Source organism: Podarcis tiliguerta (genome assembly GCF_965153285.1).
Source record: "Podarcis tiliguerta genome assembly, chromosome: 7".
Lineage (NCBI taxonomy): Eukaryota > Metazoa > Chordata > Lepidosauria > Squamata > Lacertidae > Podarcis > Podarcis tiliguerta.
This window is the reverse complement of record NC_139540.1, coordinates 40,327,139-40,339,105: the sequence shown is the minus strand read 5'-3', so window position 1 is coordinate 40,339,105 and position 11,967 is coordinate 40,327,139. Positions and strand designations below refer to the sequence as shown.

The window sequence follows — 11,967 nt, the reverse complement described above, 5'->3', positions numbered from 1 at the left end:
TCACTTACCTGCGCATTCAAACTTCAGCCTCTTGTAATGGATATTCTGGCTACAGCATAGCGGGTCCGCCCCCCCCCCCCCGAAATAGTGCACTTTCTCCCCCAGTACTAGTTTAATATGCTTCAAAAATATGGTTAAAGGCACTATGATCTGATGCACTTCATAAATATGTATTGGAACAGAACCAGTTAACTAGTGTTTATGGCATTTTATGCACTACGTAAAGAGCCTTGTGGGAATAAATGTCACCAGATACATTCCAAACCCCTTTGATGGCCAAGGAAGTTTTGCAAGATTTGTGAAAATAATACTGGAGGTTGATGTGATCTTTATAGGAAATCCAACTTCCTGGCTCAGAGCTTTAAAAAGCATTGGTCGTTCTTTATCATTGCATTTTTATTGTACTTGACAGCCCTCTAAATAATTTTACAATCCCTTTTAAATATATATACATACACATATGCCCAATCTAAAGGCATATGCAGTACAAGCCTATCTATGTTTACTCGGAAGTAAGTCCCACAGTACTTAGTAAAGCTTATTGCCTAGTAAGTATGTTTAGAACTGCAGCCCTGAGCTTTTAACCCTTTCATTTTTCAGCAATATAACATTAGGTATTGTAAATTTAAACATATCACATTATTTACAGTAATAGACAAACCCAGTAGAGATATCAATTGCACTTGTGAAACATAGCATGCTACGTTTTAATAACAGGGATAGAAATATGTGAATAATTTTGGAACAGTACATATTTTAGCTTGTTGCAGAAAAGGAAATAGAGTTTGAGGTGTTTCAGAGGCTCTCTGTGTAATCCTAAACATGTCCACTCAGATGTAAATTCCATTGAGTCCCAGGCAAGTGTGTTTTGGATTGCAGTCTTAGCACATGTAACAGGAACTAAACCCCATTAAACTCAGTGGGACTTAATTATCATTTTACTTCTGAATAAACATGTATGGGAATGCACAGTAAGTTTATTTATTGTTTTAAGAGCTTTCAAAGAAAAGGTCATACTTCATTATATGCCTACAAAAGTTTATGCTGCACAAATTAGTTATACTCAATGATCAAAGGTGACTTCAACTAAAAATCACTGTTTTGCAAAGTTTTTGCTTCAGAAGTCTATTGATTGGTTCAAACTCTTTTTGCCACAGGTATTGATGACATTCCCACAACAAATTGTGCCATATTGACTTAAGTATACAGTATTCATATTAGAGCTCAGAAAGCCAACCTTTTGACTCAGCAACATAACATTGTTTGGCCTCTTTCAAATTTGGTGTTTATGTACATTACAGTTTAACAATATACACAATTATGTACAATCTAACAACAATTCCACCTATCAATATCTCTTCTGACCGTGGAAGCCCACTGCAAATTCCCAACATGTAGTCAATATTCATAGTAAATGCTCTAAAAAACCTCGTGAGTTCATTACATTTAAATACAGTTTCTTTATTCTGTTTTGTGGCTCATATTTATTAATAAGTTGTAAATGAATCCATCGCTTTTTATGTATAGAAGAATGTAAGAAAAAAAATGAATGGGAAATAGCAATTGTGTTACATCTAGTCAAACAAGTATAATGTTGACTAAAGTGTTGTTTGTGAGTAGGATGACTAGGTGCAATTCAGGATAGTTTGTATTGAAGAAGTAATTGCAGCAAGAACAGTTTTACTTACTCCTATGTTAACAAGTTTTAACTCCTGAATCTCCAAGATTGTTTTACAGGTACAGGAACTATACATTTTATTACCTTTGTTGTTACCTTTGTTGTACTTGTGTACTATTTACCTTTTTAAAGTACCTAATTCTTGCAACTGTTTACAAATGAACACATGATATATAGGCACCTTGTTAAATCTGACTTATTTTGTAAACTGTGTCTGGTCTTAGAGTTGTGACTTACTGTCTAAAGATCCTTCCAAATGTTGGGTTTTTCACCAAGTATAGCAAAAGCCCAGGAACTTGAACAGGAAGTATCTCAAAGGATATATCTATACTCTAGTTTTAAAGGTCATTATTCATCCGTCTCCCTAAATCTTGAAAATCTATTGTTAGGACAAGATTTGGGCGGGGATTTGACAGAGATTTTTGGCACCTTCATTAAATTACAGTTCGCAGGATTTTTTTGAGGAAGTCTTTATAGTTAAATGGAAGTACTAGTGATATGTTAGAGATACAGAGAAGCTTGCAGAAGATTGTTATTTTAGCGTACAGATTTGGTACCATTACAGAAGCCAGTTTGTTTGGTTTTTTTGCCAACTTCTCAGTGTGCTGGCCAGATTCTCATAGCCCATTTGTGATCATAGCAGAGATCAGTAGGAGGGTCACCAGCATCCCTGTATGGCTTGTGGTTTATTAGGTCTGTTTATTTAATGCACCTGTCTCAAAGTGCCCAGAGCTTGAGATGTCCAATGATGGGAGAAGTTGCACCTGTTGAGTTGTGTTGTGATAGGCATCTATTAAAGGCAGAGAACCAAAACGGTGGCAACCTTATTTTGTCCTGTTTGTCCATCAGATGTTTCTTTCGTGAGTAGGTATTTTGTAGATATGGGTGTGGAAACTACAAAATAAATCCATAATAAAACCGTTGAATAAATCAGTTAAAAGCAAAGCAACAGTCAAAGCACATTTCCAGTATTGTGGACATTTACAATTGTACTAAATTCTGTATTGAAACAGAGGCTTAATAGAAGACTTAAATAATTCATAAGAAATATGTTTTTTCCCCTACTTCAGTAATTAAAATTAGGATGATTTATTCATCACTTATGCTAGTGTACTTCAAGCACATTTAACAGGGCTTCAGCAAAATATATAATCAACAGCATGATTCTAGGCATTTCTACTCAGAAGTAAGTTCCACAGAGTTCTATGCACCTTACTTCTAAGCAGTGTTATTTTTCTCGAAAAAGAAGTGCTGAAACTCACCATGAATGCCTCCCTTGTTCTCTTAAAATGGCAATGGTGCCCACCTGAGACGTGCCAGAACTGAGTTCTGGAGAGTTCCGACTGGAAAAAGGCCTGCTTCTAGGTAAGTACAGTGGTACCTCAAGTTAAGAACTTAATTCATTCTGGAGGCCCATTCTTAACCTGAAACTGTTCTTAACCTGAGGTATCACTTTAGCTAATGGGGCCTCCCGCTGCTGCCGCGCTATCACCATGTGATTTCTGTTCTCATCCTGAAGCAAAGTTCTTAACCCGAAGTACTATTTCTGGGTTAGTGGAGTCTGTAACCTGAAGCATCTGTAACCTGAAGTGTTTGTAACCTGAGGTACCACTGTATGTATAAGATTGTAGCCTTTACTGACCTTCATAAGGTGTCTGTTGTTAGTAGTATTAATTTTTATCCTGGCTTTCTTCAGGTGTATTCACAATACTAAAATCAACAAAATCACATAACAACTACAGCTACAACCCAAAGTTAATAACACAAAAAGCAGACTGAAACGAAAAAGTAGAAGCAAAGCAGTTAATGACAGTTCTGAGACTATTCTATTAAATGGTTCCAGCATTCAAAATAATGAATACAGTTTTTATTATTACTGATTTCAGTAACATTTCACATGTTGCTGGATCAGTGCCCTTCTTTCCGGGACCCTGGCTTAATCTGAAGTGACACATTCCCAAGAGACAACATTGGGCTTGTCACTCAGTCAACGGGAAGCTGTATTCAGTCCTGCATATTTATTTGTGTGTGATACCTATGTTTGCAAAGACACAATTTATTGTCTTCCCTCTTTCTATTTATAGGAGTACAGTCACTACATCTTAGGTGTGCAAATCCATATTTAAAGTTTGGTGTAAGTTTGTGGTGTTTGCTCTTCTGTGGAGCGAGAAAGGAAATCAGAGGCGGCTTCTCATAAAGGTAGAGGTCTTCAAAAAGACAAATAAGCCTGCCTTTAAAATGTGTCATATTTGAAAGCTGTGCCATTTATCTTCTCCTGCTTTGTTTCTTCTTGTGAATGAGCAAACTTACAACTTTAGAGCTGATTTTTCTGGAACAGCTTCTTGTTTCAGCTGATTAAACTCTGCGCTCGTAATTTTGTGGTGTAAGCATAGCTTGCACACTCTTTATTAACAATCAGCTGCTTTAACTCCACTGCCAAGCATAGCATGGTAAATCCTAATAACTATGTTTGGAATGCCTGCGCTTTTTATTAATTATGTAGGTTCCCACCCACTCAGCATAACTGCAAAGTATATGCATTTGTGGGATTTTGCATAGCAATTACTTGTGACATGAGACTTAACCACTCATTATAGCAGGCTCAGGACTAACTGTGCAGGGTGCAGCATGAGGGCCATGGCTTTATCCGTTAGTAGAGAATCATGGCCCTGAGTCACCAGTTCCATGATTGGAGTCTTCTCAGCATAATATAGTCATACCTCATGTTATGTTTGCTTCATGTTAGGTTTTTTCAGGTTGCGTCCCGCAGCGACCCAGAAGTACCGGAAAGGGTTACTTCTGGGTTTCGCTGCTCGCGCATGCACAGAAGCACTAAATCATGCTTCACGCATGCACACAAGCGCCGCACAGATACGGTGCTTCAGGTTGCGGGCTTTTCATGTTGCAAACAGGCCTCCGGAAGGGATCCCGTTCGCAACCAGAGGTGCCACTGTACTGGTGTGCATTTGAGGATTGCTTCAGGATCTTTGTATCTAAGTGGATCAATTACACCTTTCACAATAATCCCAGAGAATCCAGACCATCGATCAGTGAGAATTTTGGTGATAGAAACTAATGAAATGGGGTAATCTGCACAAATAACAGATAGCCATTGAGAAGACTAGTGGAGGAAGGGTATATTGCTAATCTTACCATATATCTCAGCTCCAAATATACCGTAAACACCCATCAGGAACCTCAGCTACTTAACTCCAGCAATTGGTGCTGCAAGCACAAGGTAACCTACGCAGGTAAGCAAGGGAGGAAAGGACCACCATGGTTGAGGAGCCCCTGTTCAGAGCATTACTCCTGCCAATCCTAATCCCAACCCTTTACATATCTTCCAATCCATGCTGTGATTCATCAAAACCGTGTGTTGGCTAAAGGACCGAGACTCAATAGGTTGAAGCAGTATTTCCCACACAGAGGCAGAATAGATCATTATTGCTGTATAGCATAGACTCATAGAGTTGGAAGGGACTCTTAGGATCAACTATTCGAACCTCCTGCAGTTCAGGAATATGCAATTGTCCCATCAAACCTGTAATCTTGGCATTACCAGCACCATGCTCTAACCAACTGAGCTATCCAGGCATGTACAGTGGTACCTCGGGTTACAGACGCTTCAGTGACAGACTCTGCTAACCCAGAAATAGTACCTCGGGTTAAGAACTTTGCTTCCGGATGAGAACAGAAATCGCGCAGTGGTGGCGGTGGCAACGGGAGGCCCCATTAGCTAAAGTGGTACCTCAGGTTAAGAACAGTTTCAGGTTAAGAACCGACCTCCAGAAAGAATTAAGTTCTTAACCCGAAGTACCACTGTACTGTGCAGAAAGTGATCGGAGTTGACAATGAACTTCAGAATGTAGATAAGCTCCTATCCTGCATTGGTGGTGGCAGTGGAGAGCACACCATAGCTCTTTAGTGGGAAGGGCTATAGCTCAGTGGTGGTGCACATATTTTGAATCCAGAAGGTCCTAGATTCAATCTGCAGCATCTCCAGAAAGGGCTGAGCCCAGTCTGAAATCTTAGAGACCTGCTGCCTGTCAGTGCAGGCAACAATGAGCTAGATGGGTCAATGGCATTATTCAGTCTAAGGCAGTTTCCTGTGTTTCTAAAGTCACTTTTGTGGATGAACACCCAACACTTCACTCCAGCGGTTCGTACTGTTGAACAAACACTCATGAATCCGTTTTTTGTTGCAGAATTAGAGCCAGGGCAGGGTACAGGTCACAAAAGGTCACACAGGGTACAGGTCCTCTACATTTTTTGCCAAAAGTTGAACCTTGCCTTTAGAAGATTCATTATGGTGCAAACCAGGGGGTTGATAGTAAGCATGTCCATAGCTGTCAATTTACAGATTTGAAAATAAGGGACCAGCAGCCAAAATAAGGGACCTGCAGCCTCACCTGTTCCAGGCACTCCAGTCTTCCTGTCCTCCTGCAGTCTGTTCAAACTCATGCTGGTAGCTTCGAGAACACTGTCCAACCAACTTTGTAACCAGAGGTTCAACAGAAAAGAATCTGAATCACATGCACCACAAGGCCTATTCAGCCTCAACTTAAGATGGCTCCCCGGCCTGGCTTTGCACTGCAAAGTTTGCAGCAACACATGCAACAAAATGGCGTCCAGCATTCAAACCCCCCCCCCCAGCTTGCATTAACTAGCCACACACAAGGCATGCAAGCTCTACCCCCCAGTCATTCTTTGACTTCTTATTGGGTGAGCAACACAGCCAAGCAACACAGTTGGAGCCTCCCTCCTCCCTGGCCGGCAGGGAGGGAGGGAGAGGAGCTGCTTCCTTTGAAATTTAAGGGACACCATTTAAGGGACATTTAAGGGACATCCATCAATAAGGGACAGCAGCGGAGCATGGCGCTGGAATAAGGGGCTGTCCCTTCAAATAAGGGGCACTTGGCAGCTATGCATGTCTGCCTTCACCTTGTGCTTCATGTTCTCTCTAACTTGTTGTATGGAGTAGTTACTTTTCACTACTGCAAGCACAGGCTGGTATGTGGAAAACAGGGCTGCCACAGCTCTTATTGCCCCTGTTTCTTTGTCTTGATGAGCAACCCAAGGCAAAGGAATAATGCCCATGAACATTTTCCTGGCATGGAGATAATTGAAGGGAAAATGTTTCCCAACTACATTTGTGTGTGTCGGGTAGTTAAAGGCCCAGTGAAAGGATGGAGCACCTGTGGTCCTCCGGATATTGATGGACTACAGCTCCCATGATCTCTAACCATTGGCCACACTGGGTGAGAGTGATGGGAGTTGGAGTCCAACTACATGTGAAGGACCACCGGTTCCTCATCTCTGGCATAGCAGCGGAAGCAGGACACATGGTAACAGCCTTAGTGGAAAATCCTTCTTCAGAGCATTCAGTTGGACTGTGTGATTGATGTGTTCCAACCCTTTCCTTCCATGTGCCTGTCCTGGGCCGTGTAATATGGCACCCATGTCTTACCTCTTTCACCATGACTCCTAGCACTTTGCCTGCTGTTTTATTGCTTCTCTCTCTTGCCTTGCCGCACATTGTTAGTATGATAACCTCAACCACTAAGCAGCTGTAATATTCTATAGTCTTGCATTGGTTCTATTTATGAACTAATGAATGTAGGGCCTCATATATAGCTCCTAACAGTACAATACATGGGAAAGAAATCCCAAAATTATCAAAGGCAATCTCACACTACAGCTCATGTGAGATTAACCTATGCACAGCCACTCGCTAATGATGTTACACCCCCACTGTAGTAACTGTTCTCCATAACCACATAAGGGAAAGTAAATGCTGTGCCACTTTTTATTGACCCTCCTTGTATCTTAACAGCTGTTGAACACAGACATTTAATAAGTGAATATTTTCTCGTTACTTATTTGCATGCTGGGAAAAGTTTCACTGCCTTAATTTTTGCATGTCAGGTTCCTGGTTATATGGCCATGTGGGCAAACTAGTAGGGCTGGTTCAATTCCAGTTGGTGGGGCTAGTCCCAATACATTTTGCAGTCTGAAGCAAAGGACAAGGTGATGCTCCCATTCCACATACAGAAGTCCATTAGACTGGCAGTTGAATGTTACTTCAACACTGGTCGTGAAATAGTGACCCTCATGGAACCTGAGGACAACAGGTTGCCTTAGGAGGTGCAGAACAGGCTGTGTGGCTCAGTCTTCCAATAGAGGGGAGTGCTGCACCCCAGTATCTTCCACCTGAGGCATTTGACTCACTCTGCCCGATGGTGGGGCTGGCCCTTACGTCATTCCTCAATAGTCATTCAGAAGTAAGGGAAATTACCACACTGCCATCTGTGAACATCAACATCCAAATGGCAGCCATAGTTGTGGAGACTGAACTACATTTTTCTGCTGGCCGGTCTCTCCCTCAAGCCCTCTAGCTAGCACCAAGTCTGATATTGAACTTCCTTTCTGCCTCTCTGATGAATAAGTCCCATGTCACAGTTTGAGCACTGGTTGACTTCTGGAGGAATCTGAGCAAGGAATAATCCACTTGTTTGTCTTCCTTTCTTCAGTTAACTATTTAAACATAACCCAAGAGCTGACAGAAGACCTTTGCCTCCACCCCAGAATCATCCAGTAGACTTTTGAAAAAATGTTTATTATTTTTACATAGCTGCCACTCCTTATTAGTAGGTGAGTGTATAATTTTACTGTCAGTCCAGTGAAACCCACTCCTAGAGTATCGCCCAAGGCTATCTAAGTACCAGTGTGGAACTGAAAGATAATCTCAGAGCATGCAGGATGATGAAGAAGTTGGGAGCTGGAGGGAAATCCATAGCAAGATTCGGGGATTTTTATTTTTATTTTTTGCTTGGTATTGCCTTGGGCTTAGAGTTCTTCTCTTACAAGGTTTAAAAACAAATCTGAAGTGAACAAATACATTGAATCTCTTGATGCCAACAAATTTTGGCTTAGTTTTGTATAAAATAGTAACAGCAATTAAAATGTGATGTGACAGCAGTTTCTAGGAAATGATTTTTAACTGAGGAGTTGCATAATGGGGGTGCTGCTGACATGATGAGATTTAACCTACGGAAGAAAACATTTTAGCATTTAACGTTTTAGTAAGAAAACATTACTCAGGGATTTAAAGTGTCTACAGGCAAATCTGATCCTTACCGTACAACTTTAGGGCATATAAATCCACATTCATCTGAGTGTAAGCAGCATTCCCACAGAGCTGTGGATGAATTAGGTGTTTTCATATGCACTGCTAAACCAGAGGTCAGGGGTGCTGGAAGAGCAACAGCAGGGATCATTCTATTGACAGCTAACCAAGGGGCGGGATTGCCTAGCAATCTGTCAGATCAGCATGAGCCTTGTTGAGGTAAACCGAGCTCAGATTGACAGTGTTGGTCTGAAGGAGTTTTCGCTGTATGTGTGGCTGTAATTCTACCTGATCTAGCTACAAAGCCTGAACTAAGAAAGAAAAAACATTTTTGTTTATTTCTCCTCATGTAGTTTGCACAGTAAATTATCAGTTACTTTTCTCTCTGGACATTGAGTTCTTTATGTGAGTCTACTAACCAGGGAAGGTATGATAAGAGATGCCAAGCAACAATAAGAGGAATCACAAAGGATGCCTCTTTTATTAACACTGATGCTAAATCGACACCAAGGAGAGACCCGGTACATGTAACACCACTTTGGGCCCACACAGCAATGCCTCCAAGAGGCAGTTGCATTTGTCTTAACTGTTAGGTTAAAAGTTGCCATGGCTGAAGACTGCCAGATTATCACATCTTCCAACTTGTGGGGAAAATACACTCTGCATGTGCTTAGAGACACTCATCTTAATTTCAACTTCATATGTTCTGGTTCTGAACCATGGTTCAAGTCAGTCTCTGCATACCTGTCTCTCTTTAGTGTATTGACTAGACTATATCCTAACATGAAAAAATTTAGGATTTTTAAAATTTGAATTGTTCACTGCAATGAAAAATATTAAGTTGCAATTGGGGGCAAATGAATAAATTATCTTTGTTGGAGCAACAGAATTATCTAAAAAGCCAGAAACTCACCAACAGCAAATCTATCTTCCCTTGGTGTTATGTGGGGGTTTTTCTTCCCTGTTCTGATGCTCAAGAGAATTATGTTAATGTAACTGGTGGAATGCCAAAGTGAAAAACTTTTAGTCCTATCAAGCTGTAACAAGCAAGAACTAACAGGCATCATTTGAGATCTATCCTGTGGAAAAGATCATTCTGTTTCACCTTACACCAGGGGCGGGGAATATTTTTGCCCCAGCAGTCCAGATCTCCTCACCCCATGAGCTAACTATGGGAGGTAGGCACATTCCCCACATATTGCAACTGCTGAGCACCCTTTTCACCCAAAGATGACACTACTGTCCTCAGTTAGCATCCTCAGTTAGTCATAAGGTTTTGTTTTGCTTGCTTCTGCTGCTTGCTTTGTCAGGTAAATATTTTTCATTGTGGACCCTGAAATGAAGTATGTCTTCTCAAAGACTGATGTACATTTCTCCATCTTTCTTTTCCCTTTGAAATATTCCTTGTGTGTGTCAGTGTATGATCATGTGATGCAGAACAAGATGGTGAGATGGATGTTGGCTGCCTGTCAAAGTCCATCATGTTTTGGCAGTTACGCTTCAGTAAAAAGGCTCAACCAACTTGTTCCTGGGCAGACTGCCATCCAAACAGAAGGACATAAATGGAGACAGCCAACAGGCCACATATGCATGTCATGTTAGGCATGTACGTCTGCATATTAATAATCTAGAGAGCTTTCATTTAAAGTAAAGAAGGGCTGCGCTCTGAACTGAGAGATTGACCTTTTGAAAAATAAGATCCAAGCTAGGTTTTGAATTATGAATATGCACTGCCATGAAATGGATGCTATTCTTCTTGGGTTTTGTTATGCACATCTGGGGTAGTAAAAAGTATAAGGAAGCTTTGCATCCCATTAACTCTTGATGCAACAGTGAGGCATCAATTTGAAAAATGCCATTCGTTTAAATATATGTTCTGTGTCTTACCATCGTTAAATTTTTGAGGCTGATCAAAAACCTTGAATCCCATTACTCATGCCATGTGATCAGACACCTGGTTTTCAATTAACTGCAGAATGAATGATTGCAGAAAGTTGTACAAAAATGGGATGCCATTTCTCCATAAAGCTGTAAAGGCTGCTTCTATATTCTTTTACCACCCACCCCCCCATATGTCATGCAGCTGGAATGCCTGTTTGTCAACCATCAGCAAAGTACTAAGATTCCAAGGCATAAAAAGGTAAAAGGTAAAGGACCCCCGGATGGTTAAGTCCAGCCAAAGGCGACAATGGGGTTGTGGTGCTTATCTCGCTTCCAGGCTGAGGGAGCCGGCATTTGTCCACAGCTTTCCGAGTCATGTGGCCAGCATAACTAAACTGTTTCTGGCACAACAGAACACAGCGATGGAAACCAGAGCACACAGAAACGCCATTTACCTCCCCCCCCCCACGGTACCTATTTATCTACTTGCACTGGTGTGCTTGCACTGGTTGCTAGCTTGGCAGGAGCTGGGACAGAGCAACGGGAGCTCACCCCATCACGAGGATTCAAACTGCTGACCTCCTGATTGGCAAGCCCAAGAGGCTCAGTGGTTTAGGCCACAGCGCCACCCACGTCCAAGGCATACAGTATATGTGATGCGCCCAATACCCATTTATTTAAGCCAGTTTGGAAGAGGCAGTTTGGAGCAGCAAGCATGGGTCATTTCATATTTAACACAATAATTTGATTCAGTATCTCTATGCCAGCATTGGCAAGCCCGAGGCTCAGTGGTTTACACCACAGCACCACCCACATCCTACACAGGCGTCAGTACGATTACCAGCCTTCAGTTTAGATGGCTATGAAGGGCCAGCAATGCTACCTTGATATCTAGTAGGTGTCTATTGTCAAACCATGAAGAAAAGTCTTCATTTCAATGGGCTTCCGTACAGTTTCCACCTCTGCCTTCCCAAATAAAACTCTTGCTATTATAAATATAGTTATTCTTATTTGCAATATTTTTAAAACTGTCCATTACCATTTGGGTGATAAGCAGCAGAAGAAATTAAAACCATAAAATATGCAATGCAACAGCATGAACATAAAATCAGAAACCACCAAGCCCCAACCAGACAGCCTATCCAGAAATACATTATAGTCAGTGGTATAAAATATCACTAAGAGGTCAAAGAAGATTACCAAATTGAACTCCCCCATCCCACTCTCAGCAAATGTGACAAAGGCAGTTTTCTTTCCAAGTAGTGGTCTGAAGCCCAGTTGA

The 11,967-nt window shown here is 41.3% G+C and overlaps 1 protein-coding gene and 1 long non-coding RNA gene across 25 annotated transcripts in view; one reads left to right on the top strand and one right to left on the bottom strand.

Annotated features, from left to right (window-relative positions):
* DTNA (dystrobrevin alpha) overlaps positions 1–11,967 on the top strand; it is a 182,452-nt gene that overhangs the window by 2,068 nt on the left and 168,417 nt on the right. The gene's annotated exons all lie outside the window — the stretch shown is intronic.
* The window catches only part of LOC310681904, an 83,640-nt gene continuing 72,806 nt past the window's right edge, over positions 1,134–11,967 (bottom strand). Inside the window, exon 3 of the long non-coding RNA XR_014513681.1 lies at positions 1,134–2,572. This is a non-coding gene — a long non-coding RNA (uncharacterized lncRNA). The remainder of the gene's footprint in view (positions 2,573–11,967) is intronic.